Source organism: Eleutherodactylus coqui, chromosome 10, assembly GCF_035609145.1.
Source record: "Eleutherodactylus coqui strain aEleCoq1 chromosome 10, aEleCoq1.hap1, whole genome shotgun sequence".
NCBI lineage: Eukaryota > Metazoa > Chordata > Amphibia > Anura > Eleutherodactylidae > Eleutherodactylus > Eleutherodactylus coqui.
The window spans coordinates 54,107,553-54,134,710 of NC_089846.1; the positions used below are offsets into that span (position 1 = coordinate 54,107,553).

General features: G+C 45.2%; 1 pseudogene; it reads left to right on the top strand.

Annotated features, from left to right (window-relative positions):
- The window catches only part of LOC136580436 (transcription initiation factor TFIID subunit 7-like), a 49,437-nt pseudogene extending 22,757 nt beyond the window's left edge, over positions 1-26,680 (top strand).
- Positions 26,681-27,158: the final 478 nt, after the last annotated feature.

Here is a 27,158-nt window from a genome sequence, read left to right on the forward strand (position 1 = left end):
AGCTTGGTCTCTGGCGTCCGAGACCATCTGCAACGGCCAGCCCCTAATAAAATATTGGACATTAGAGAGGTCTCTCTTGATGAAATTTGTAGGGCAACTACCTGCAGTTCTACGCACACCTTCTGTAAACCTCATAGGCTCCAGCTGAACCCAGTATCAGATTAATTCTTTTGATAACAAGTTTAGCAGGCTGCCATACCCCCTTCAGGCTAGGACACACCGAACAGAAATCTTGTGGAAAGTCCGCAGTGGGACCAAACGGAAATTCCTTGCGATTTCTGCAGTGGAAAGGCTGCTACTAGAGATGAGCGAACGTGTTCGTCCGAGCTTGATATTCGTGCGAATATTAGGGTATTCGGGATGTTCGTTATTCGTAACGAACACCATGCGGTGTTCGGGTTACTTTCACTTCCTTCCCTGAGACGTTAGCGCGCTTTTCTGGCCAATTGAAAGACAGGGAAGACATTACAACTTCCCCCTGTGTTGTTCCAGCCCTATACCACCCCCCTGCTGTGAGTGGCTGGGGTGATCAGGTGTCCGCCGAATATAAAAGTCGGCCCCTCCCGCGGCTCGCCTCAGATGCCGTGTGAGTTAGATGAGGGACAGTGCTGTTTGTACCGGAGCTGCTGTAGGGAAAGAATTGGTAGTTAGTGTAGGCTTCAAGACCCCCAAAGGTCCTTATTAGGGCCACTGATAGCTGTGTGTTGGCTGCTGTTAGCAGTGGCAATTATTTTTTTTCTCAAAATCGCCTCTGCAGAGCGTTGCACCCGGCATTAGGGACAGAAGTGCTGCATAGGCAGGGAGAGTGTTAGGAGTGAGTGTAGCCTTCAAGAACCTCAACGGTCCTTTCTAGGGCCATATTTAACCGTGTGCAGTACTGTGCTGGCTGCTGTTAGCTGTGCTGCATTTTTTTTTTCTTCTCAAAATCGCCTCTGCAGAGCATTGCACCCTCCATTGATACTGCAGGGAAAGAATTGTGTAGGCAGGGCCACAACACAGTTATTATTCATTGAATATACGCAGTGCTGCCTTTTGGTGGAAAAAAACTGAAAATAATTCTATTTGTCCTGCCTCTGTCCGTCCTAAGGGCGGTGGACACGTGTCGGCTGCGTGTGCAACGTTTAAAAATCAGACGCACCCAGCTACGTTTTACTCCTGGCTTCGCCATTTGCTTTCCTTAATTGGGAAAAAAAATACCTGCTCTGCCAGAGTTAATAACTCTGCTACCCTCACGTTCTGTGCCACATTAGCAGGGCCACAGCACAGTTATTAAACTTCTCATGTTCATTGAATATACACAGTGCTGCCTTTTGGTGGAAAAAAACTGAAAATAATTCTATTTGTCCTGCCTCTGTCCGTCCTAAGGGCGGTGGACACGTGTCGGCTGCGTGTGCAACGTTTAAAAATCAGACGCACCCAGCTACGGTTTACTCCTGGCTTCGCCATTTGCTTTCCTTAATTGGGAAAAAAAATACCTGCTCTGCCAGAGTTAATAACTCTGCTACCCTCACGTTCTGTGACACATTAGCAGGGACACAGCACAGTTATTAAACTTCTCATGTTCATTGAATATACGCAGTGCTGCCTTTTGGTGGAAAAAAACTGAAAATAATTCTATTTGTCCTGCCTCTGTCCGTCCTAAGGGCGGTGGACACGTGTCGGCTGCGTGTGCAACGTTTAAAAATCAGTCGCAACCAGCTACGTTTTACTCCTGGCTTCGCCATTTGCTTTCCTTAATTGGGAAAAAAAAACCCTGCTCTGCCAGAGTTATAATAACTCTGCTACCCTCACGTTCTGTGCCACATTAGCAGGGCCACAGCACAGTTATTAAACTTCTCATGTTCATTGAATATACGCAGTGCTGCCTTTTGGTGGAAAAAAACTGAAAATAATTCTATTTGTCCTGCCTCTGTCCGTCCTAAGGGCGGTGGACACGTGTCGGCTGCGTGTGCAACGTTTAAAAATCAGACGCACCCAGCTACGTTTTACTCCTGGCTTCGCCATTTGCTTTCCTTAATTGGGAAAAAAAATACCTGCTCTGCCAGAGTTAATAACTCTGCTACCCTCACGTTCTGTGCCACATTAGCAGGGCCACAGCACAGTTATTAAACTTCTCATGTTCATTGAATATACGCAGTGCTGCCTTTTGGTGGAAAAAAACTGAAAATAATTCTATTTGTCCTGCCTCTGTCCGTCCTAAGGGCGGTGGACACGTGTCGGCTGCGTGTGCAACGTTTAAAAATCAGTCGCAACCAGCTACGTTTTACTCCTGGCTTCGCCATTTGCTTTCCTTAATTGGGAAAAAAAATACCTGCTCTGCCAGAGTTAATAACTCTGCTACCCTCACGTTCTGTGACACATTAGCAGGGACACAGCACAGTTATTAAACTTAGATTATTCATTCACTAGAGGCAGTGGGGCCTTTCGTTTTCAAAAAAGGGAAAAAATTATATTTGGCTGCAGTCTTGCGCCAATTTATTTCCTGCCTGTGAAATCAAATCACTGGTAATACAGCATGCTGAGGGGTAGGGGTAGGCCTAGAGGACGTGGACGCGGCCGAGGACGCGGAGGGCCAAGTCAGGGTGTGGGCACAGGCCGAGCTCCTGATCCAGGTGTGTCGCAGCCGACTGCTGCGCGATTAGGAGAGAGGCACGTTTCTGGCGTCCCCACATTCATCGCCCAATTAATGGGTCCACGCGGGAGACGGTTATTAGAAAATGAGCAGTGTGAGCAGGTCCTGTCCTGGATGGCAGAAAGTGCTTCGAGCAACCTATCGTCAACACGCAGTTCTGCGCCGTCCACTGCTGCAAATCCGAATCCTCTGTCTGCTGCTCCTCCTTCCTCCCAGCCTCCTCACTCCACTACAATGACACATGCTCAGGAGCGGGAAGACTCCCAGGAACTGTTCTCGGGCCCCTGCTCAGATTGGGCAGCAGTGGTTCCTCTCCCACCAGAGGAGTTTATCGTCACTGATGCCCAACCATTGGAAAGTTCCCGGGGTCCGGGGGATGAGGCTGGGGACTTCAGGCAACTGCCTCAAGACCTTTCAGTGGGTGAGGAGGACGATGACGATGAGACACAGTTGTCTTGCAGTGAGGTAGTAGTAAGGGCAGTAAGTCCGAGAGAGCAGCGCACAGAGGATTCGGAGGAAGAGCAGCAGGACGATGAGGTGACTGACCCCACCTGGTGTGCAACGCTTACTCAGGAGGACAGGTCTTCAGAGGGGGAGTCAAGGGCATCAGCAGGGCAGGTTGCAAGAGGCAGTGCGGTGGCCAGGGGTAGAGGCAGGGCCAGACCGAATAATCCACCAACTGTTTCCCAAAGCGCCCCCTCGCGCCATGCCACCCTGCAGAGGCCGAGGTGCTCTAAGGTCTGGCAGTTTTCCACAGAGACGCCTGACGACCGACGAACAGTGGTGTGCAACCTTTGTCGCGCAAAGCTCAGCCGGGGAGCCAACACCAACAGCCTCACCACCACCACCATGCGCAGACATATGATGGCTAAGCACCCCACAAGGTGGGACGAAGGCCGTTCAGCGCCTCCGGTTTGCACCCCTGCCTCTCCCCCTGTGCCCCAACCTGCCACTGAGATGCAACCCCCCTCTCAGGACACAGGCACTACCGCCTCATGGCCTGCACCCACACCCTCATCTCCGCTGTCCTCGGCCCCATCCAGCAGTGTAGTTCAGCGCACCGTCCAGCCGTCGCTTGCGCAACTGTTGGAGCGCAAGCGCAAGTACGCCGCCACGCACCCGCACGCTCAAACGTTAACCGTCCGCGTAGCAAAATTCATCAGCCTTGAGATGCTGCCGTATAGGGTTGTGGAAACGGAGTCCTTCAAAAGTATCATGGAGGCGGCGGCCCCGCGCTACTCAGTTCCCAGTCGCCACTACTTTTCCCGATGTGCCGTCCCAGCCCTGCACGACCACGTCTCCCGCAACATTGTACGCGCCCTCACCAACGCGGTTACTGCCACGGTCCACTTAACAACGGACACGTGGACAAGCACAGGCGGGCAGGGCCACTACATCTCCCTGACGGCACATTGGGTGAATTTAGTGGAGGCTGGGACAGAGTCAGAGCCTGGGACCGCTCACGTCCTACCCACCCCCAGAATTGCGGGCCCCAGCTCGGTGGTGGTATCTGCGGAGGTGTATGCTTCCTCCACTAAAGCACCCTCCTCCTCCTCCTCCTCTGACTCGCAATCAAGATGTGTTAGCAGCAGCATGTCGCCAGCAGTCGGTGTCGCGCGGTGTGGCAGCACAGCGGTGGGCAAGCGTCAGCAGGCCGTGCTGAAACTACTCAGCTTAGGCGATAAGAGGCACACGGCCCACGAACTGCTGCAGGGTCTGACACAGCAGACCGACCGCTGGCTTGCGCCGCTGAGCCTCCAACCGGGCATGGTCGTGTGTGACAACGGCCGTAACCTGGTGGCGGCTCTGCAGCTCGGCAGCCTCACGCACGTGCCATGCCTGGCCCACGTCTTTAATTTGGTGGTTCAGCGCTTTCTGAAAAGCTACCCACGCTTGTCAGACCTGCTCGTAAAGGCGCGCCGGCTCTGCGCACATTTCCGCAAGTCCCACACGGACGCTGCCACCCTGCGCACCCTGCAACATCACTTTAAGCTACCAGTGCACCGACTGCTGTGCGATGTGCCCACACGGTGGAACTCTACGCTCCACATGTTGGCCAGGCTCTATGAACAACGTAGAGCTATAGTCGAATACCAACTCCAACATGGGCGGCGCAGTGGGAGTCAGCTTCCTCAATTCCTTTCAGAAGAGTGGGCCTGGTTGTCAGACATCTGCCATGTCCTTGGTAATTTTGAGGAGTCTACCCAGGTGGTGAGCGGCGATGCTACAATCATTAGCGTCACCATTCCTCTGCTATGCATCTTGAGAAATTCCCTGCAAACCATAAAGGCAGCTGCTTTGCGCTCGGAAACGGGGGCGGGGGAAGACAGTATGCCGCTGGATAGTCAGGGCACCCTCCTGTCTATTTCTCAGCGCGTACAGGAGGAGGAGGAGGAGCATGAGGAGGATGAGGAGGAGGGGGAAGAGACAGCTTGGCCCGCTGCTGACGGTACACCGGCTGATTGCCTGTCATCCTTTCAGCGTGTATGGCCTGAGGAGGAGGAGGAGGAGGAGGATCCTGAAAGTGATCTTCCTAGTGAAGACAGCCATGTGTTGCGTACTGGTACCCTGGCACACATGGCTGACTTCATGTTAGGATGCCTTTCTCGTGACCCTCGCGTTGCACGCATTCTGGCCACAACGGATTACTGGGTGTACACACTGCTCGACCCACGCTATAAGGAGAACCTGCCCACTCTCATTCCCGAAGAGGAAAGGGGTTCGAGAGTGTTGCTATACCACAGGACCCTTGCGGACAAGCTGATGGTAAAATTCCCAGCCGACAGCGCTAGTGGCAGAAGGCGCAGTACCGAGGGCAAGGTAGCAGGGGAGGTGCGGAGATCGAGCAGCATGTACATCCCAGGCAGTGCAACAGTCTTTAAGGGCCTGGCCAGCTTTATGGCTCCCCACCAAGACTGTGTCACCGCTCCCCAGTCAAGGCTGAGTTGGCGGGAGCACTGTAAAAGGATGGTGAGAGAGTACGTAGCCGATCGCACGACCATCCTCGGTGACGCCTCTGCCCCCTACAACTACTGGGTGTCGAAGCTGGACACGTGGCCTGAACTAGCGCTGTATGCCCTGGAGGTGCTTGCTTGTCCTGCGGCTAGCGTGTTGTCGGAGAGGGTGTTTAGTGCGGCTGGGGGAATCATCACAGATAAGCGTAGCCGCTTGTCAACCGACAGTGCCGACAGGCTAACACTCATCAAGATGAACAAAGGCTGGATTTCCCCAGACTTCTGTTCTCCACCAGCGGACAGCAGCGATACGTAAGCAATACGTAGGCTGTACCCGCGGATGGAAGCTACGTTCTCTCTCACCATCCAAAACGGGGACATTTCTGCTTCATCAATCTGTGTACAATATTCCTCCTCCTCCTCCTGCTCCTCCTCCTGAAACCTCATGTAATCACGCCGAACGGGCAATTTTTCTCAGGCCCACAAGGCTCAGTCATATAATTTTTCTAAACAATTTTTATACGTTTCAATGCTCATTAAAGCGTTGAAACTTTCACCTCAACCAATTTTTATTTTAACTGGGCTGCCTCCAGGCCTAGTTAGTTACCAATTAAGCCACATTAACCAAAGCGATTAATGGGTTTCACCTGCCCGCTTGGTTGGGCATGGGCAATTTTTCTGAGGTACATTAGTACTGTTGGTACACCAATTTTTGGGGGCCCTCGCCTACAGTGTAATCAAATCAATTTTTAGCCCACCTGCATTACAGCTGACGTTACATCAGCTGTGTTGGGCACTGCAATGGGATATATTTATGTACCGCCGGTGGCTTCCTGGCACCCACCCATGCTGTGGGTCCACAGGGAGTTGTAACTGCATGTGTCCACTTCTAAAGAACCTCAGTCTGACTGGGGCATGCAGTGTGGGCCGAAGCCCACCTGCATTTAATCGGACGTTACCTCAGCTGTGATGGGCACTGCAATGGGATACGTTTATGTACAGCCAGTGGGTTCCAGGGAGCCACCCATGCTGTGGGTGCACATGGAATTCCCATTGCGGAGTTGTACCTGGCTGTGACTATTTATAAAAAACCGCGGTCTAACTGGGGCATGCAGACACCTTGACAGAATGAATAGTGTGTGGCACATAGGTTCCCCATTGCTATGCCCACGTGTGTAGCTCCAGATGGAGGTGACACAGGATTGGATTTCTCATTGCTTCTGTACAGCATTGTGGGCTATCGCCCGCCCCTTTTAAAGAGGGTCGCTGCCTAGCCGTGCCAACCCTCTGCAGTGTGTGCCTGCGGTTCCTCCTCATGGCAGACGCACTTCTAAATAGACATGAGTGTGGCGTGGCATGAGGGCAGCTGAAGGCTGCGCAGGGACACTTTGGTGTGCGCTGTGGGGGGGAGGGGGGGGCGGTTGGGCAGCATGTAACCCAGGAGAAGTGGCAGCGGAGTGTCATCCAGGCAGTGATTGTGCTTTGTTGTAGCTAGTGTGGTGCTTAGCAAAGGTATGCCATGCTAATGATGGCTTTTCAGAAGTAAAAGTTGTTGGGAGGGGGGGGGGGGGGGCCCACTCTTGCCGGTATTGTGGCTTAATAGTGGGACCTGTGAACTTGAGATGCAGCCCAACATGTAACCCCTCGCCTGCCCTATCCGTTTCTGTGTCATTCCCATCACTTTCTTGAATTGCCCAGATTTTCACACATGAAAACCTTAGCGAGCATCGGCGAAATACAAAAATGCTCTGGTCGCCCATTGACTTCAATGGGGTTCGTTATTCGAAACGAACCCTCGAACATCGCGGGAAGTTCGTTTCGAATAACGAACACCCGAACATTTTGGTGTTCGCTCATCTCTAGCTGCTACAAAACGTGCACAATTTTCAGCCTGTATTCCACTGCAGAAATCTTTCCCCATAGAGAGAAGAGAGTCCGCAGTGGAAACGTTGCCAAAATTGATATGTCACGGATTTGAATTCCGTGCCGCATGTCAGTTTCTGCGCGGACTGTCGACAGCATGTGGCCAAGATTTTTGCAAATCTCATCTGCTTTGCTTCTTAGTCTCAGTTTTAAAAATGGATGCGGAACTCCCATGCGGAGGGTCTGCACGGAAATTCCACAGCATTTCCATCCCATGTGACCCCAGCTTTATAGTCTGTTCCTGACTTACTACTTCAGCGGTGCTGTCATGGGTGGGCAAAAAAAGGGATATCTATCTGTCTTAGGCCACTTTTGAATGGGGTCATACACATGAGTGATTCTCCCCCTGGCCACCATCCTTCCCCACTAGATAGCATCATGGTGTGGACAACAAACCCGGCATGTCCTATTTTCAAGCGTACCTTCGGAACACATCACCCATTGTTTTCAATGAGGCCAGCAAAAGCGGACAAGAACTGAGGAAGGGAGAGGTGTGCCCCACTTTTATCAACTTGGGTTTGCTGTCCAGCAGTGGAGGATCCTCTCCTTATGGATTCAAGAAAACCTGATTACCAGTAATCACACATTTGCCCCCAAAAACGTGAAAAAAAAATCAAAAGGATATAGAATTTTGGTATTGTATTCATTCTAAAGTTATGTCATTTATACTGCATAGTGAATGCTGTAAAAAAAAAATAACATACTTTTTTTTTTTTTTCATCCTGCTCTCCAAAAAAATGACTAACAGTTATACAAGTTTTTTGGTACTAATAAAAACTACAAGTCGCCATGCGAAATGCAAGCCCTCATATGTCCCTGGAAAAATGGTTACAGCTTTTGAAAAGGGAAAATGAAAATCCCCAAAAATAGTTTTATTCGAAGTTCCAAAATAGGCCGTGTACCTAAGGGGTTAAAGAAATTGTCACACTGAAAATCTAGCTGTATGTGTAAGCGCACTTCAGACCTGCTACTACAATTCTTGGGGATATAGTCACTGCACACCACTTGGTTCACATTAGAAGTCACATTCCCAGCGGTCGGCGGTAATAGTTTCTAACTTGCCGCTCCATTATTGCCGGGCCTTGGCAGTGAAACACCTACCTTTTTATTTACCTTTTTTTATTATTTCGTCCTTTAATAAAAAGCATCATTCTTCCCTCCTTGGCTCTGGTACCGTATCACAGTTCCTTCTACGTTATACATGTTCCCATTTAATCCTGTTTATCCTCTTCTTTTAGTAACACTACCACTAAAGAATGTGCGCAAAAGACGCTTCAGGAAAACCGCCAAAAAAAAGGTACGTGGCTGTGATGTTCTCAGATTTTTTGGGTGCTGCAGGGAACTTTTTACTTTTGAGTGTCGAAAATACTGCTAAATTGTGACTCCTGCATCCGCAGTACATCGAGTCACCAGATGTAGAGAAAGAAGTGAAACGTCTTCTGAGCACAGACGCGGAGGCGGTCAGTGTCCGTATCCTTTTTATGTCTATTGTTTTCTTAAACTATTTTACTGGTGTGTTTATCTACCACATAGGAATGTGATGGGGAAGAAACCTTAATAGTCCGGGGCTTATTCACACGGGCGTATTCTCCGTTCATGTGCTGTCTGTGTATTTTATAGACCAGTTACATTCTCCTTGTGGAGAGCAGCCAGAAGGTGTGAGGAGCCTTATAAGGCCACACATGCTCCTCTGGGAAATTTGGTACATGGTACAAGCCTCTGCAGCGCCACCTATTAGAAGACAGCATTCCTGCAAGTCAATGTCTGGCACATATCCCAGTCGTATTACAGGACCTGTTAAAAGATCAAAGTCGGACCCTTTGGGTTGTCTTTATTACATATTTTGGACATCAATGCAAATAATGGTTTTTTTTGTTGTTTTTTTTAAGCCTTTTTTATGTGAAAACTGGGAAAAGGAGGGTTGAACATATAAATGTTTTTATATGCTTGCTTTAATAATACACTACAGTGCTGGAGTATGTTGTAATTTTACCGGCGCTGATTAAGCCCTCCTACAGGCAAGGCTTAGGGCCAATGTCCACTTGCACGCATGGATTCCATCTGCTGCATCCCGCAGTGGAATCCAGCGGTGCCCGCATACATGGACAAAAAAACCCTTTTTTTTACCTGTTCAGATCCAGCTCTGGTTTCCTCCATGCCGGCCGAGTCTTGTTTCTTCAGCACGGCAGACTCATGCGCAGTGCAACTTTTTTTTTTTTTTTTTTAAATCTCCGGCTTTTCCGCAAATCCGCGGCACGTCCACGGACAGCTGTGGCTGTGCTGTGGAGCCGACGGCTTCCATTGACTTCCTGTGAGATTCACAGAAAATGGAGCATACTGTTATTTCTCCTTACGCATGCTTTTTACTGTTCTGCAGGTACTAATGCATCCTTATGGGTGGCTTGATTTGCGGATCTCCTGCAAATCACATTCACCCGTGGACATTGGGCCTTAATAGGCTGAAAGACATGACAGCCCTGGGAGCGTTCAAAAGGCTCTGGGCTTCACGGTAATTGTATTCTAACACAACAAATGTAAACTGTCATGTAACCCCAATTGCTTTCCAACTGTATGCCGATGGGAAGCTAGAGGGCGCTGTAGCCTGTTGCTTAGACACCAATGTCTGCATTGACTGTGGCATTTAAGCAGTTAAACGCCTCCAGTTGTACCTTGCTCTGATTGTGGCCATTGCTGGTGGTTGTCGGCTGTCAGAAACAGCTGATAGGCGCCAAGTATGAAGCGGGCTCTGATCCAGATCGATCTGCCATAGGTCGTAAAGGGGTTAAATACCCATTGTCAATGCTGAACTATGATCACTTGCTAGAACGGTGTCCATTGTGTGTATCTATGTATGCAGGTAACTAATTTTGAACACACAAGGTCTTTCTGACATCAATAACACGTACGGTAGAAAACCTAAGCTTTTCATAGGCTGTGTAGCATCACTGGAACTAGAGATGAGCGAGCCTACTCGGCCACGCCCCTTTTTCGCCCGAGCGCCGCGATTTTCGAGTACTTCCATACTCTGGCAAAAAGATTCGGGGGGCGCCGTGGGTGAGTGGGGGGTTACAGCGGGGAGTGGGGGGGGGGGGGGGGAGAGGGAGAGAGAGAGGGCTCCCCCTTGTTCCCCGCTGCTACCCCCCGGATCTTTTCACCCGAGTACTGAAGTACTCGAAAATCGCGGTGCTCGATCGAGTAATTACTCGAAACGAGTAGGTTCGCTCATCTCTAAATAGAACACATCTGCGGTATCAGCAGGGTTGGGGCTCATTCCCACTTGTGCGTTATGGATCCATATTAATTCCATTTTTATTATTGCCGCTATTTCTATATTTTGAATGTGTATTGCTTTGTTTTCAGTGCGCTGCATGTTCCAATATATCCTTATTCACGTGTTAGAAAATACATACATCTGCACAACGAGCCCGTACTGTTGTGTGAAAGGGGTTAGGAAAAGGAAGGCGTGGAAGGATGTTACTAAATGAAGTCTAGTGAGAGGACCCCTGTTGTACCATTGTGTAACCACTGATGATTGAACTGACGGATGGCCAATGGTCAGCGTGGATCCATAGATAGAAGTATATGTTATGTATATGACTTGTTTATTGCTTAGCCTTCTCTGATTGGTGGGCAGTTCTAGTCTTTTTCCTTGACACCAACGTTTAGGATGGGAGGTGATTGCTGAAGATGAGTCCAAAGAAAATGAAAATCTGACCGGCCTGGATGGTTCCCCTGGAATGTCAGGAATGAAGCAAGTACATGGATCTTCAAGTAATTAAAGTTTTTTTTATTGTTTTTGTTGACTTTTATTGTTTGTAAGCATTTAGGTTGTTATATAGTAATTTATTATTGGAAATGACACTTGGCATAGAAAAGGATTCTCTAGTTCTGCACACCAGGTTAAAGTACTCCATGGATTCCCTACAATTATGCCTTTTCTTCTTTAAATTGTCATGATAATGCAAGAACTGAAAAGTTTTCTCTACTGAACAGTTAGTCTGCCTATTAGGCCTAGTGGTCAGTGTGAAAGCTGCTGGATTTTTTTATATATTTAATTTTTGACATTGAAATTAAAAAATAAGCTCTTGCTTCATCACTCATACACATTTAATATCTGACTAAAATCGCACAACTATTTTTTTTTATACTAACTGCATAAAAATGGAAGGTTCTTGGCACATATTTTCATCAAAACATGTCGGCCCATCTGCCATATCCAGGCAAACCTTGTTGGACGCGTTCCTAACTCTAATAAACACCACTCTGTGGCCAAAGGCCTCCTATGCAAGAGTCATGGCAGATAGGCCCATGTTTTGATCAAAATAAGCACTAGGAGCATTGCATTTTTATGTGGTTAGTATAAACAGTTGTAGAATTTTAATCAGCTATTCCATGTGTACGAGTGTTGAAGCATGTGTTTCTGTTACTGTATTTGTTTCAGTCATGGCTTGCGTGTACCTTCTTATTTAATTTTTTGTAAGTGCTGACTATTTGTTCCTCATGCTTCGGTGGATCAGTGGAGAGAGTATATAGCCACATATCCTGATTTCCCTAGGTTCATTTTAGGCTTTTAGCTCAAAAAGAGGTGTCTTTGAGGGGCGTGGCTTGACAAGGCACCGGAACGGCAGCAAACTCCTAGGCTCCGTTCGGCCAAGGCACTTTTTACCTTCTAAAAGCACTTACCGGAGGCTTCACTGCATTCCAAAGCAGCAGGAGGGTCCCAAGACACCAGAGATGCCCAGAAGGAGAGACTTCAAGCAGGCTCCGGTGAGACTGGAGTCCTTCTTTGCAGCGCGCAGGCTCCGCTCCTGTAATGGCCGCCGAGGAGGCATCGGTCCCTGCAATATCGGAGCCGGAGCTGAGGGAAAGCAGCGGAGCCCCAGCGGAGGATGAAGCGGCAGGGAGACAGCTGTAGACACCTGATGAAGCAAGCGACAGCTCCCAGCACAGCATCAGCTCTTCAGATGCTGCAAGGTCAGTCCAGGGGGGGAAGAATAATGCAAAGATGTCCCCACCTAAGATGGCGCCGGCCATGCCGCTTCCCATCACCAGATCTCCAACTAGCAGCCCTGCTAAGCAAAAGCAGAGAATGTCTGCTGAAACGGAGGGAGCAGATGACATGATCACTGCTAATGAAAATATAGCAGAAAAAGGGTTAACTAGCCTTGCAGCAACCAACAGGCCAGCCACTGAGATTTACATTAAAGAGGCAATAATGGCCCTCAGGGACACCATCCAAACTGACATGCTTATGTTAACATCAAAAGTCAATTCCTCAGTCCAAGAAATCAATAACAAAATAGAAAAGAGTGACAAGAAGATGGAGGAGATTGTCGTCTCACATAATTCCTTAATTGATGCGCATAACGATCTAGAAGACAAAGTAAACAAACTTCAGCTCAAACTGACAGATTTGGAGGATCGTAATAGGTGCAATAACGTAAAGATAAGAGGTATACCAGAAAAAATATCTAATGCAGAATTAGCAAATTATATTACGCACTTCATGCAAGCTCTTCTCCCTAACACGCCAGAACATGATCTAAGAATTGACAGGGCCCACAGATTGCCGCGTCCGAAATTTCTGGATGAGAATGTCCCCAGGGATGCGATAGCTCGTATCCATTATTTCAAGACAAAAGAGGAGCTTATGAACGCGGCAAGAAAATTCCAACCTTTTCCGCATCCGTATTCCGAACTGCGATTATTCATAGATCTATCACAAGCTACATTAGAAGAAAGAAGAAAATACGCAGAAATAACCTCAGCCATGAGGAAAGCAAAAATACCTTATAAGTGGGGTTTTCCAACCAAAATAATTACAAATAAAGATGGCAAATACTACATTTTTCTCAACCCCAAAGCCGCCACAGAAGCTTTAGCATCATGGGGAATACCCCTCCAAGCACCACCAAAACCACAGCCCAAACGGGATCCTAAAGCGCGTCAACAAGCCAACAAACAAGACTCCCACGTCCTGAAATGAAACGTTTTCAAGAAACCACCGGTAAATTTATCTCTCTATCCATTGTAGTGCCTGCCTATTGAAGCTGGACTTTCTCCCCCACGAAATATGCAAGTTCAATCTTGCCGTAACCAGTTCGTTCTGTTACTGTTCTGGGTCTTCCACGTTGCAGCTTTCAGCCACCTTCCGTGGCTGCTCTGCAGACCACCATACATGGAGGACTCTGTCTTGTTTTTTTGTATTGTTTTTACAGGCATCTTCAGATTTCTGGATCTCCCACACCCACAGCATTTTCTCCAGTCTCCACCATCATGACTGTGAAGCTATTATCGTTAAATGTCAACGGTCTGAACTCGCCCTTCAAGAGAAGAAGCGTTTGGAAAGAACCGTCTACCCATAACGCGGAAATAGTATGTATTCAGGAGACGCACCTGTTAGATAATGATTGTAGTAGAATGTCACATAGATCCTACCCACAGGTCATCTTTGCATGCGCAAAGAAAAAACATGCGGGAGTGATGTTAGCTTTTAAAGAGGGCACATCGTTCACCATAGAAAAACAAATTTGTGACCCAAGGGGACGTTTTATAATTTTAACAGGTACCTTTAAAAATCAAAAAGTAACCTTGGTTAACACATACGTACCCAATACGAAGCAGATAAGTTTCCTCAATAAATTAATGAAAAAAACAAACAAAATTGCACAAGGGCCAATACTAATGATTGGGGATTTTAACTTAATCCCGGATAAAGACATGGACACTACCAACCCTACAGTCAAAAGAAACGCCACATTGAATAACTGGTTGTATAGAAACGCGTTGTATGATTCATTTAGATGCTTTAATGCTTCGGCGAGAGAGTACTCGTACTACTCGCCGAGACACAGGACTTTCTCCAGAATAGACTTGTGCTTGGTGGAGAAACCACTACTATCATCAGTTACAAAAGTAGAAATTGGTACCGCTACGTGGACCGATCACGCCCCACTAGCCATACATCTAAATATAGACTGCCCTAACAAACCCAACAAAACATGGAGAAATAATGTATATCTGATGACTATTCCAAAATACAAAAAAGAAATTCAAGAAGCCATATCGGAATATTTTGAATTTAACGATGTCCCACAGACGAATCCAATTATACTATGGAATGCCCATAAAGCGTTCATAAGAGGCATTCTGATAAAATTGGGGTCCAAATATAAAAAAGACAAATCAAAGAAAATAGATGAGTTACTTACAAATCTTCACCTTAAAGAAAGAGAACTCCAAACTAACCCCTCTAAAAAAACGCATGACGACATGCACAAAATTAGACTAGACCTTCGTAGATACCTGCTGGGCGACTTTGAGAAAGAAGTAAATGCTCAAAGAGCTAACGTATACACATCATTAAACAGACCCTCACGTTGGATGGCCAACCTATTAAAGAAAAAAACTATAAAAGCTAATATTCCTTATATTTGGAGTCACCAAAACAAAAAAACTAAACTGACTCATCCAAAGCAAATAGCGAACGCATTCTCGTCGTACTACAGCAGCTTGTACAATTTAAAAGAGGACGCCCAAACGGTCCAGCCTAATAACACCTCAATTCAAAACTTTCTCAAATTGGTGAACCTACCATCTTTAAACCAAAAACAGGCGGAGATGATGGACGAACCAATTACCATTGCCGAGGTATCCAAGGTTCTAAACTCTTTGAAAAATAATAAAGCACCTGGCCCAGACGGGTATTCTGCGGAATACTTTAAAAATTTCTCAAAGCCATTAACAAAATATATGACGGGTATGTTCGTAGAGGCCATGCAAAAGGGCACTTTTCCCCAAGAAATGTTACAGGCTACAATTGTAGTGCTACCAAAACCCGGGAAAGAACCGAACTTCCCAAAGAATTTTAGACCTATATCCTTGTTAAATACTGACATTAAAATATATGCTAAGACTCTTGCACAACGCATTCTTCATGTTCTTCCATATATAATCCATTCGGATCAGATGGGATTCGTAAAGGGCAGACAGGCCTTGGACAGCACCCGAAAAATTCTAAACTTATTACACTTGATAGAAAAAACACAAACCCCAACTATATTGTTAACATTAGATGCCGAAAAGGCTTTTGATAGGGTCCATTGGGGGTATATCTTTAAAACGCTAGAGAAATTTGGATTTGGTGAAAAAATCACATGTGCTGTCCGGGCTTTGTATTCCTCCCCAACTGCAAGGGTCCTGGTGGACGGTGTGCTTTCTGACCCGTTGTCAATTACCAACGGTACAAGGCAGGGGTGTCCGCTGTCCCCACTTTTGTATGTAATGGCTATTGAGCCTCTGGCGGAACTGATTCGCGTTGACCCGAATGTGAGGGGTGTTCCGGTGAACCACAGGCAGTACAAATTGGGACTGTTCGCTGACGATGTAATTTTGTCATTGACTCATCCCTTGGGTTCACTGCGTTCTGCCTGTGCGATACTGGAGCACTTCAATAGGGTCTCTATGTATAAGCTAAACGTGGACAAGTCTCTCATACTAGTCATGAACCTGCCAAGAAATCTAAGAGAGGAGATTCAAGCGGAGTTCCCATTTGTGTGGCGAGAAAAAAGCATCCCATATTTGGGAATAGTCTTGACACCGCTACTTAAAAATATAGAAAATGAAAACTATCCCAAACTACTAAATACTACTCAAAAAGAGATAGACCACCTTGCTAAGTTAAACTTGGCATGGTTTGGAAAGATCATGGCCTATAAGATGAAAATCCTACCTCTAATACTATACTACTTTAGAGTCCTGCCTATTTCTATATCCAACTTTACCTTAAACAAATTCCAAAGACAGCTGAGCGCATTCATATGGAATGGGAAGAAGCCTCGCATAGCCTTATCGGTTCTGTCCTTGCACAGAAGAAATGGAGGCGCGGATATACCCAACATAAACGCATATTACAAAGCTACTGTATTGAACCAATCAAGACAGTTGCTGCCTACCAGCGGCGACTTGGGTTGGCCTACCATAGAGAGAGGTTTTTTTAAAAAACATCTCAGGCCAGGCTTTAATGTATGCTATCTCAGTCGAAAAATATTTATACCCAAAAAAATGAAAACTACAAATTTCCGAGACACCCGTGACTTTGCGTACCTCAATTGATATGTGGGGAGGGCTTTCGGACAAAATTGGGTCGGAGGATAACATGAGCAGACCTTCACTACCCATAGAAATATTAAACCTATACCTGCCAGACATGGATTTGAAGCCTTGGATAGTCAGAGGTATTAAGCGAATTGGGGACCTGGCAGTCTCAAATAAAACCAAAAGTTTTAATGAACTACAGCTTAACTACGACCTCCCAATAAGTGAAATCTTCAACCATTTGAAGATAAGCTCCTTCTTGAAAGACACATCTTTACATAAAATCGCACTCCCGGCGTCACTAATAAGCATAATTAATCTATCAGGCTTAAAAAGAAAGTCTGAAACAAGAATATTTTACGACATTATGACTAACAATACATTCTTGAAAAAAAAATCATTTATGATAAGTTGGGAAAAAGAATTGAAAGCAAACATACCAGAAAACTCATGGGCTAGAGCTCTGTCGCTGGCCTCCAAATCCACAAAAGGTTTTGGTATACTAGAAACCCAAACCAAACTATCATTAAGATGGTACTACACACCTTCATTAGTTTACAACAGATCGAAGATAGGAAACGGTTTGTGTTGGAGGGAGTGCGGTCAAAAGGGAACACTTGCTCATATTTTTTGGTCTTGCCCCAAGCTAAAACCGTATTGGGACAAGATATTCACTTTCCTGGAACACACATTTGCAATCACTATACCTAGAAGAGCAACATTAGCTCTACTACTGGTGGGATCCGAAGACCTCCCAAGACAAATAAGACCTCTGCTAGCGCACTCCTTAATGACAGCTAAAACTATAATTGCAAAGTATTGGAGGAAACCAGAACCCCCAGAAATAGAGGAGTTCAAACACCGATTGGCAGAACAATACGCTAGTGAAAAATGGCTAGCGTTTCGTAACAATACGATTAAACAGTTTGACGCACAGTGGGAGTTGTGGAGATCTAAATATGATCATTGACAATACAATATACTCGCAGATGCCATGTTTATTGTTCAACGTTCAATGTTTATTGTTTACACCTTATAGATATAAACACGAATATACATTTCAGTACACTATGCTTATCTCATTATATTCTGCTATGATTTTTATTGACGTCTACGATACTATGTTTACCAATGCAATTTCCATAGACAGATCCACCATAAATAATCGGTGTTGCGTCATGACTTTCTTTGTTATCCAATTTCTTGTAAAGCTGCTCGCAACGTCTATGACTTATTGTACTGCTATCTGTTCCATTGCTAATTTTTTGTAATGTATTAATAATCTCAATAAAAACTATTACAATAAAAAAAAAAAAGAGGTGTCTTTTAGAATTAGGAGCCCAACCCATCCAATAAGGTTCAGCGGGACATGACAGATGGGCCCACATTTTGATCAAAATGTGTGCTAAGAATCTTGCATTTTTATAGGGTTAGTATAAACAATAGTTGGGCAATTTTAATCAGATATTAAATGTGTACGAGTGCTGAAGTGCGCCTTTCTGTTACTGTATTTGTTGCAGCCATGGCTTACATGAGCTTTCACATTTAATGTGTTTCTAAGTGCTGACCTTTTTGTTATCACCAATTCCCTTTAGCAAATTACCTAAATTCTTCATTTACAGTAAATTAAAATGGCTGTTTTTTCAGGATATGCAATAGAAGCCCTTTATTTTTTTCCATATTTTTCCATAGTGAAGTTGATGAAAATCTACACTATTATTACCTTTGCACAGGCTTTGAGGCTTCTTTCCCACAAGCGTATATCGGCCGCCGTTTTCATGGCCGGCCAATATACGCTATGTTGGGAGAGATAAAACTGGTGAATGGGCGCACAAATCAAACGTTTGTGCGCCCATTCAGACGGCATGGGTCCCGGCGTATATACGCCAAGACTACCATGCTGTTGCCTCTTTCCCCTCCCTCCCCATCGCAGGCTCACCTCTGCTCTCCTCCCCTCTCGTTCTTTGCGAGGGGAGGGGCGGAGCTAAGCGTTATCCCGTCTCCTCCCATTGATGGCTATGGACAAGGGGCGGGGAGAGAGCGGGATCTAAGCTCCGCCCACATCCTGCCCCTTGTCTTCAGCCAGCAATTGGAGGAGACAGGATGGCACTTAACTCTGCCCTTTTCCCGCCCCCTCCCATTGCAAAGAGCCAGCGGGGAGGAGAGCAGAGGCAAGTCTGCACTGAGCGAGGAGAGCAGAGGGAAGGAGTTTAGCAGCCACGCTGCTAAACTCCCTCCGGCTACTGCCATGGGCTTCCATAGGAGCCTATGCAGTGGCCGACGCATTCCAGCCCAAAAGATAGTTCCAGGACTATCTTTTTGGCCCGACCTAAAAACGCCTGGCGTTATATTGGCCGGTCGCTTTTACATATCATGAATACGGCCATGTGATCTGATGCATTGGAATCCAGTGCATAAGATCACCGCGTATATCAGCCGTCTGTGAAAACAGCAGGCCGATATACGCTTGCGGGAAAGAGCCTTTAGAATAGGTTCATCAATGCCTTTATTTTATATTGATTAATTCCATTTGCTTTCCTAAACCTTTTCAGTGGAACGAGATGAACTCCGTGAGATCTTTAATGACATTAGTAGCAGCAGTGATGGAGAGGAAGAGGAACGGCAAGAAGAAGAAGACTTGAACATTATGGAAACGGAAGATGAGCAAAGAGGCCGTCAAAATGGCCAGGATGGGGGAACCAACCAGATAGGTGAATGTTAACAATTGAAATAGTTGTACATACTGCATGACGTACACGATTGTCAGCTAACCTCTTCCACACACATGTACTGCTCAGGGAAGGGACCATTTTAGTACTTGCAGTGGGTATTTCTGTGTCTGTGAGCATGGCGGCAGGAGGTATTAGGCTGAGTTCCCTCTGGGCGGAATTTCCATGCAGACTTTCTGCACGGAAATCCCTCCTGCGGCTTCTTATCCCGGGTAAAAGAAGCAGCAAAGTGGAGAACATTTGCAAAAATCTCATTCACATGCTGCGGCCAAGCTGCGCTGAAACTGACATGCCACGCGGAATTCAAAGCCACGGCATGTCAATGCTTTCCCCGTTTTCACGGTGGCCGCTTTCCTTTCTATGGGGAGAGATGGCCGCAGCGGAATGCAGGTGGCCAAGCCGCTTAAAAATCCACGGGTTTTGAAGTTGCATTTCTGCCACGAGAATCTCGCGGTATTTCCATGCGGTCATTCCGCGAGATTTCCGTGGGATTTCGGTCCTGTGTGACCCCAGCCTTAGGGTTTTGAATATGCAATCAGTGCTTCCACAACAATTTACCATTATGAACTTAGATATACAGTATGCATAAAAAACAATGAGTCAATGCCGCTATAGAAGCATGGTTATGTTCATACTAGAGCCATGACTTCTGCTTTTATGGAATCCATGAGACATCTGTCGCGATCCTTTATGATGCATTATCCGCCCCTCACAGAGGATTATAATTGGTCCATTAGGTTTGTTGTGCTGGATAATGGATAACAGTCTGGCTCTTCAGCTTTTTTTACCCAAGTATAAACAGGGTTTTAAATCATAAAATTACTGGTGCCGCAGTCAGTACTAGTGGAGCTCATTACTTACAAATTTACGATTTAGACATGACATCCACCAACGACATTGTGAAGCGTCCAAAAACCATGTTGGCATGTTGCCAATTCAGTTTTTAACCCCTTAAAGACCAGGCTGTTTTGGTCCTAAAGGACCAGACACTTTTTAGGGATTTTACCCATGTGGCTTTTACTGGCCTATTTTTTTTTTCTTTTCAGCAACCAAAATTATTTTTACTGTGCCCCCCCCCATAATAAATATATATATATATATATATATATCTGTATCTTTATCTTTTTTCACTAACTATTGGGGGTAAAAAGCTAGAAACAAACAATTTTTCTAACGTTTATAGTTGTTTTGTTTTTTAAATTAATCTATTTACTCTAAAATGAAGTATGTGAAATGAGATCCTCATTTTCTTTCGTACGTTTTGATGTACAGTATATTATGTATAGTTTTGGATTACAGGGTGCGTATGGCCATTGTTCTGGTCGGCGGTGGGTCGTTTGCATGGAATTTTTATATTCTGTAAAAAAAATTTTAAATGTATTTATTTTTATGACTTTTTTATGAAGAAAAAAAAAATTCCCAGCTGCACGTTGTGATGGCCAATTCATATGCACAAAGTAGGCCAAAGACTAAAGAACTTGTCAAAAAAAAAAATCTCTATAGCCAAATACATACCGCTTCAGAAGGGCTCCACAGATATTCACCCAGCAATAGAATCCAGTACTAGTAGCGCCCCGCCCACCAGAAGATTCCCGTTTCTTTTGGGTACCCCCTCGTATGCTGTGGAATCAGTTTTGTGCTGATTTGTTTCTGAATACATATTTTATTTTTTATTTCCCTTTAGTGCTAGAACTGCAGAAACAAGTAGAAAATTTACAGAAGAAACTACGGGAGACTCAAGAAAGAAGGAAACGTCAGGAAGAGCTGATCATGAAAGTGGAGAATGTCGCTCTTAAGGTGAGGAGAAAGGAGTATTGCTACTACCCCGTATTTGTGAGAGGTCATAATGGTGTTAGAATAGTATTCTCACCTTTCTTTATCATCTGTAACCCCTCAGACACGTTTACAAGCAGTCCTTGATGAATTCAGGCAGCAGGAAGACCGTGAGAAACAACAGAAATATTCTACAAAACCAGATTGACGCGATGTTCCCTACGCGAACATAAAATGGGTGCATTCACATTTGTGAGGTTTCCCTGCATGACACCGCATTGCGATGCTATGCAGGGAAAGAATCGCAGCATGTCCTTTCTTTTTGCGATTATTGCCCAGTGTTCCCAATGGGGCCGGCGGCAGCAGCGCTGACTGCATTGATAACAATGGGAGAGCATGCGATCCCCTGCCATGGCTGTGACAGCTGCGCCGGGGAATTCCTTCAGCCCCGTAGGGATACGAGTCTGTTTTCATGTGAAAACTCCTCGCATCCACAGGTTTCCACATGGATCGCGAGGGCGATCAGGCCATGATTCACGGCCCCATAATGCCCTTGTCAGTGTAAAGGAGCCCTACTCTCTCTAGCAGCGCTGTTGGCTGAAGCACAACACCGCCACTAGAATTAACATAGGAACTTTGACCTTGTCTGATAGGTGACTCCATGTATCAAACTCACATTGTATGATTTTATGGCGGTGGTGAGGATGTAACAAATCTAATGACGCCAAAATCTTCCACCAAAGGTCACATAAAGGGGTCAAAGTGTGGGGCAAAAAAAAAAGCCTGTAGGCTTTTTTATATTCGATGTTGGTCGTCTTACCTTTCTACATTCCAAGTGCTTATTTGTGTTCTATTCTCGAGCAGTTTTAATAAATACATGATTTAAATAATTTTCTGATGATATCAGCAGGTTTTACATAGTAACATAATTACTTGGGCTGAGCAACATATCTCTCCAATTGCAACTTTATGCACTATCATTATTAACTCCCACTACAGTTTATTGGCTCCGGGCCTTTTTGAATGCTGCTATAGAATCTGACATTACTACTTTTCAGGGTAGAACATTTTATAATTTGACTACGCTAAACTGTAAGGAACCCTTCGTGTCTGATGGCTTTCCTTAAAGCGTAAGGAATCTTCCTCATTCCTTCATACAGTTCTTTGTATTGGCCACACATATAAGTGTAAATACGATCCACCTTTAAGGCATCTTTCTTCCAAGCTAAACAAGTCCACTTTTTCTAGCTTCACATTATGAGAAATCTCCCATGCTAAAATCTTATTGGCTTTGCAGCTGCTGCTAGACATTAAGTACAGCTTATTTAATCAGAATACCCCAGGATGCACATGGGTAAGGTGGTGGGATTGGGGATGAGGTGAGAGAGGATTGGGTCAACTTAAGATAGGGGATAGATATCTGATCATTGGGGGGTCCGTTTGCTGGAACCCTTACTGATTTGGAAGAACTGGAGTCCCTGGGGTCCTCGAATGAACAGAGCAGTGGTCATGTGTGTGCACTACTAGTCCATTCAGTTCTGTGGGCAAGTTGCAGATAGCTAAGCACTTGTGCTTTGCTATTTCTGGCAGTCCCATAGAAATGAATGGAGTGGTAGTGTGTACATTCCCAGTGGTTCCCCACCAATCAGATGCTTCTTTTCTATCATGTAAATAGGGCAGGAGGTGGTTTTGTGCCACACACCTTTAAATGTTATGGACCCCATTTGCGGACATTTTAAAAAAATATTTAAATGCATGTTATGGCTCTGTCCACCTTCGCAAGGCCAGCCTTCGGCATCATGTTTACTCCATAGATGTGCGACTCCTATGTCCAGGACTTGCTCATGCACAGACAGAAGGCACACTGCATCTATGGAGGGGTCATGATGACATGTTGGTTACAGTACTAAAACTGGCGCCGTCCAGAAGGCTGGTCGTGTGGAGGGGCTGTGATTTGAACAATAAAGACATCAGCACACGTTGCGCTATCTTGACGATATGTATTTGTGAGGAAAACCATGTTTTGCCCACATTTCAAAAAAATACCTGCTAGAGATCAGCCCCTCGGTCTCCACCTTGTCGACTATTAAAGGGAGTTTGTCTTTAGAAAAAAATAATCAATACTTGCCTATTCTTTCCCAGGCAGCCACCTTACCAGATCTTCTCCTCACCGATCTTTTCCTGTCACCTGTTGCTAGCCGGATCCTCTTCTTCTGTTTTGGGCGTCCATTACCTGCAGTTCACTTCAATGACATAGCATTCATTGCCTAGAAGGGAATGCCAAACCCTCGGCAGCCTGCTTTAGTATGCATGCTTGATATCTTCCCGCTAGTGTTTCATATAGCATATGAAATGCTAGTGGCGAGACATCGTACATGCGCAGCCGTGTTAAAACTGACTGCCATGGATTCTGCATTCCCTGCTAGGCAGCGAATGCTATGTCACTAGTGACCGGGTACATTGTCCTGCAGGAAGCAGAATGCCGGCAATGTACGTTCCGTCACAGGAAGAAGAGGATCCGGGCGGCTGAAGGTGAGGTGATCCGAGGGACTGGAGGAGCAAGGAGAAGATCGGTGAGGTGAAGATCTGGTAAGGAGGCTACCTGGGGAGGAATAGGTAAGTATAGGTTTTTTGTTTTTTTTTTCTTCTAATGACATAACCGCTTTAAATTTTCCATGGTCAACTTTTAGAGGGCTGATATCAGATTTTGTTTTCTTAATTTCAAAGTCCTAATGATGATTTTCACATTACCATTCCTCTGAAGTTTTTTCATTGCCTTTCAACTATTTCTTGGAGAGAATTGGAGGTCCATGTCTTCATAGGACTTCAGTTATATAAGATGTGTATGGCTAAAACATGATGCTTTATCCTGTTGTTGGTGTAGTTGTAGCACTCCATAGCTGTATTAGCTTTGTTACACTATTAAGTGTGGGGGCTACAATCCCAATAGGATGGGCAATTACATTTTGCATGAGATGTGCTTCTTGCAGGCCCTTAATCCTTTTGCTCTCACTGTAAGGCTTCCTAAACACGGGCAGGTGCAATATTGATAGATGCAATATTTATAGATGCTCTTCCGGTGGTGCAGAGAGTCGTCCGCACCTGCAGTGCGGCCGTCTTATCCTGCAGTAACACGGGCGCATCGGCGCCCGGATGCGCCCGTGTGACTGAGTCCTGCGGGAACACTCACTATGAAAGTGTGATTATTCTCGGTAAGAGAAACCAATAATCTTGTAGATATGATACCTTTTAATAGCTAACAAATATACATGCTGTTAGTGTGAGCTTTCAGATCTTCTATGGACCCTTCCTCAGGCTTAATCTGAGGAAGTGTCCATAGAAGATCCGAAAGCTCCCTATAACATAATGTATGTTTGTTAGCCATTAAAATGTATCATATCGACAACATTACTTGGTTTTCCTTACTGAGAACAATCACATGTTGCTCTACAGGCTAACTTGGTACCAAACTTTTTTTTCTCATTTTACTCATGTAGTACCTTTTCCTTATTTTTTCCATTGAGCTTTCCATGAGCCTCTTACACCAGCCGTGTACATGGTTTAAATTATTCTCTGGGACTAAAAACTGCAGCTTGATACTTTGTCTAGATTAAGTGAGTGATTGTGAAAAACCAGCATGTAGACGTCGGTATCCCTGCGATTGGACACAGATCAGAACTCGGTTATCATGCGGATAGTAGAATGATGAGGTGCATGTTTCACATACCTTGGAATGTACAAATCAATGTTTTAGACAGATGTCTATATAATGATAGAGTTGTGAAGCCAACTCTTTATTGATTATACAGCGCAATAAAAGCATTAAACAGGTAAAAAATAGCAAAGTACGGGTTTCCAATATTTTTCCATCATTATTTTGCCCAATAAATACAACCTAGCGGTTACTATAAAATTAAGTCTTACTGATTGTGAAATGCGATATGTTTGTATTACGTAACGGGCAACACGAAGTTAAGAGGAAAGAAGGAAATTTATTATAGAACAGAATCAATAGAAGACTAGTACTGGCATTATTAGCATTGTTATCAATTAGTGGGAGGTTCTCAATGGAAAATCTGACATGATTAATTGCTTCTCCCCTTTGCTGGCATGATGGTGCTAGTCCAGCTGGTTGCTAGGGCATAATGCCAAGCAGCTAAAGCAGACAGCAGTGCAACCCTAGCAGCCAGTTTGTCTTGGCACGGAACTGCTATAATTGTTGGATATACGTATTGTATGGCTCCAGGACATCACTTCATTCACTGTTTCCTAAATGTTATGTCCGCTGAGTGTAAGGCACAACTGCTCTACACGATCCACTCCCTGTTGTATGTACATTGCTGTTCTGACACTCATTTCTTGTGAGTGTCAGAGAGACACTATCTCAATGACATAATCTCTTGGCAGATGTAAGGGATGCTTCTAAATGCAGAGCCTGCCTGCTCTCTCGTATGTTCTCAGAACACAGTAAGATGTTTACTTTTACATACGAGCAGAACCTATGGCTCTTGAGGAAAGTAGGCAAGACATTGCTTCAGAGCGTATGAAGTGGGGAATCAAAGGGCCCCAGGAAAAGATGGCGCGCAAGCACCATACAGACGCAGCCTAATGGGTGTCTAATAGTAGCCGTAAATAAGAATAATGCTACAAAGGGGGTTTGTGTGTGAAATTCTGCAGGGATTTCTGATGATTGATTTAAATGGAAGAAATGTATAATTGGATGTGTACGACATCCGGATCCCCAGCTCACCGCCAAACTGGCAACTGAACGAAGAGGCAAGGGTGCGTTGGGATTCTCAAACCCCACTTCCTTCAATCTTTATTTATGGGTTAGTGATAAATAATTTTCACAAAAGACAACACATGTAATTCAAAAACAGATGTGTATTACTGATTGTTAGAGTGAAACATCTAATATTTTTCTTTTATCTCTTTGAGGGTGCTTTTCATAGAGAGACTCTCACCTACTAGCACTACAAGCTAAGTTTATGGGCTTAAAGTAGGTGAAGCCCTGAGTCCGGAGATCTAATTGTTATACTTGCTTTCCCAGTTATACCCCCGGTGTGAGCGATGGAAGTCACCACTCAGTGCATTGAACAGCGCTGCTCAGTAGTAGTATGAGAACAGGCGGACTACTTAACAGCACCGCGCAATGCATTGAGCGGCGACTTCCACCGCAGACATCGGGGTGAATTACGGTATAGTCCTTACATCCCTGGACTTGGCGCTTCATCTACATTTAGCCCATCAACTTAGCTTGGCTTATAGGGCTAAAAGTAGGTGACAGATCTTCTCTAACCGTACCCTACTTTTGACCTCAACATGTGCAAAACAGTTAGAGGTATATTTCGTGCACCGCTAATAATTGTATGTTTTCTTCTTAGGTGACATCATTGCAGGAGCAGCTTGAGGCCCTAATAGAGAAATGAGGAACAAACTACGGAATAACACAGCAAAGCTCTGTAATCTCTCAAGTACCGGGTGATCTTCAGGCAGATGGGTTGGAAGATGATGGCTGATACATGTTGACTCATTTAAGAAATAACTGATTCCCAATAAAGATTAGATGGAAATATATTTGTGAGGCGCAACTACTTAAATATTGAGTGAAGACTGCATTCCTGTACGTCATTTATACATGTTTTGCTATGTGACAATTCCACAAGTAAAGAGGGTTTTCCATGATACACTTTTACTGTAAGAACAGGTTCTCCATGTTGGAGATAAAAAAAAAAAACAAGCTCCTATTCGCTTCTCCCCGCATTGCCCTGCCCACAGCGCCAGATCTCTGCTATGATGTACTGTTTACAGGCTGCTGCAGCCAATCACAGAGCACAACAATTGAGCGCTGGCTCTGTCGGTCAGGAGGGGAGTATAAGCTCGTTTGTTACTTTCCAGCATGGTGAACCTGTTTTTACAATAAAAGAAAATGGAGTTCTAATAATCCCTTTAATGTCAGCAAATCAAGAACAGACATTTTTATGTTAAACGTCTGAAACTAGTAGTTTCAATCTATCTTTTAATCATTAAAAATGCTTTTAATTTTGCTCT